Source organism: Protobothrops mucrosquamatus, unplaced genomic scaffold (assembly GCF_001527695.2).
Source record: "Protobothrops mucrosquamatus isolate PMUCROS unplaced genomic scaffold, P.Mucros_1.0 scaffold367, whole genome shotgun sequence".
NCBI lineage: Eukaryota > Metazoa > Chordata > Lepidosauria > Squamata > Viperidae > Protobothrops > Protobothrops mucrosquamatus.
Window position 1 is genome coordinate 94,313 of NW_015386701.1, and position 2,813 is coordinate 97,125.

Below are 2,813 nucleotides of genomic sequence, written 5' to 3' on the forward strand. Positions count from 1 at the left end.
TGTGCCACCATGGCAATTAGACATAGCAATGGGACATAAAGATCTCGGGGAATTAGGTTATAGGAAGACGTATGGTTTTGGAGATTAAAAACAAGGATAGGGATTAAATTAAAAGTGCTTGCATTAAAACTGATAATAGCATAAGGGGGAGGCATGGGATCTCTGAGAAGGGACTGACTCCAATCAGATTCCAATGGCTCTTTATAATACTTATGCCTTCCAACATAAGAAGCAAGCATCCAGGTTTCATTGTGGCAAGAAAATGAATGAATATATCAATATAAATAAATATATAGCCCTAAACAAAATTGGAAACAACCGAATGGTTCTCAAGTCTTTCAAATGGTAATGCAGTGATATCAAGAATATGTTTAATTCTGTGATGGATCCTTCAGACCCTAATAAAATTAGGTATTGAACTCAGAAGCTATGTTGTATAGGATCAAAATCAATATCTTTTCCCAAGCTGAGAAACAGTAGAAGGTACATGGCCAGGGGTGAATCAATGTCTCCTATTTTAATCCTAGCGGGGGGTGAATGGGTGGGTAAAGTCACTAGATGTAACAGCCTATAAATAATATATTAATCAAAACTTTTTTTCTTGGTAAAAAAAAATATCATCCAGAAAACTTGAGAGGGCTACAAAACCTCCTGAAATGCTGATTCCAATTACGAAAAATGAATTAGGACCCTTCTAGGACCCATGCAGGGTGGACTTTTAAAACTTTTCACTGTACCACTAAAATACTGTATATCTTAGATCTTTAAAGAATCCAGCATGGGAACCATCCAGGAAAAGATTGATCAGTTTAGCTCTAAAAAATATTTATGATAGCGGACACACAGTTGGCTACCACCTCCACTGACTCTAAAAATACAATCCTAAATTTAGGCCTAGCTCAATTAGTGACAGGTTTAGATTGACCTCTCCTAGCAGTGAAGGGCTGAAAAGTCATCCTTAAATGCCTTTGTTTGTTCAATGTTGGTACTATTTATCAGTGAGAAGCATGACTGGCAGGTCTTTTGATGAATATCACTATTTTTGCTTAAGGAATATTGATAACAAGTTGGTGACTTGGTTACATTAAGCCACAAGGTTTGATTGCAATGAGGAAGAACTGCAATGATGTTGAGGTGAAAACAGTTTTGTGCTATGAAGAAAAGACATATAATGACAAAGACAGATAGACCTAAAAAAGCACTAAGGAAAGAAACAAGAATGTAAATACTGAAAAATAGGTGACAAACATAGAAAAAATTACAGAAAAAATATATTTATTAAACAGTATTTTCCCATTTTTGACAAAAGCAATGCTTTTTTCTGAGCAAAGAAAAACCTAGCAAGGACTGATTTGCATAGTATTTTCCTGACCCTACAAAGCTACAAAAATGAAAGACCACCACCAGAAGGGTAACTGAAAGTATCTTACACATTTTTTCTGGTAAATATTCTGGTAATTATTGCCAGAGATCAAATGTTCTGTTACAATAATGATAGTAGCATATGGTAAACAAACGATAATTCAGTCTGTACTTCTGCTGTTGTATAATTTTTTTTGTACAAATTCTATTCATTCCAAATACAAAGCATTTTTACCAACTTCAGTTCCCAGAATCCAATCACGTTGTCTTGGAACTGAGAACTGTAGTTCCAAAACATCTGGAAAGCACCATATCAGTAAAGACAGATGTTTAGCCATTTCTACCAATTTGCAATAATCCAATCTGGCACTGTTGGTCAAATAGTACTGAGTAAGAACTAAAATAATCCTGGATATAATATCACATTGCATTATTCAGAGTAGAAATCATGCCACATGCAATCCTTAAGGTGGTTTGCAACTCTAAAATGGAAATTAGACAGATTTAAAAGAGAGGGCTAAAAAAAATTACAGATTACTCTGAAGATTAATTCATAACACCTATTTATTGCCTTCGGTTAACATGGCTCAAGTACAAGATTAAACATTGAAAAAAGCAACATAAACAGTAGACTGAGGCCTCAAAATAATGATAGCAAAGTAATTAAGTACCCATTGAAAAGCATTTCCATATTGCAGTGTGCAGCCTGGTACTGGTCCTTGAGATAAAAAATGCCTAGTCTTTAGAAAATACACAAATAATTTTTACTCAGAATATAGCATTTACTGAAAGGGAAAGAGGAAAAAGAGTGACTAATTTTCTGAAGCCTTCACAGAGTATTGGGCAACCTAAGTATTTAAAACTTACTCATGCACAAAAGTTTATCCATCATTTGGTATACATGTATGTTTACATCTTGGGCCTGCAAAAAAAAAAATACTGGAAAGAAAAATGGTCTATCTCGTGACATAGGTTTGGGAAATTTGATTTAAAGTAATTTCCACATCTGCCATGAATTCCATCTTCAATTCCACTAAATAGTCAGCAGAAATGTTAACAGTGCCTAGAAATTAAAGATTAAGTGTCCCCAAATATCTCCCATGAATACCTATAGAATCCCTAACATGTTTTTATATTAGGAGCTCCTAATAACTCCAAAAGCAAGATTTCAGTAGATTCTTCAATTATCTAGGGTTCATTCCATAGTGTACAATGAGATAATAACACATTTTCAAGTGTTCAGTGTGCATTAGGACATTCCTTTACACTACTCCTGAAAGTCAGTATTATCACTCCCATAATGCAGATGGGGAGATCTATGTAAAACTATACAGTCAATTAAGAGATAAGTAAGATACCAACTCGAAGCTTTTTAATGTATATGTACTGGACTTACTTTTATCATAATGTAATGGACTTAACTTTGTTTTTGACCCAATGCTACTGTAGAA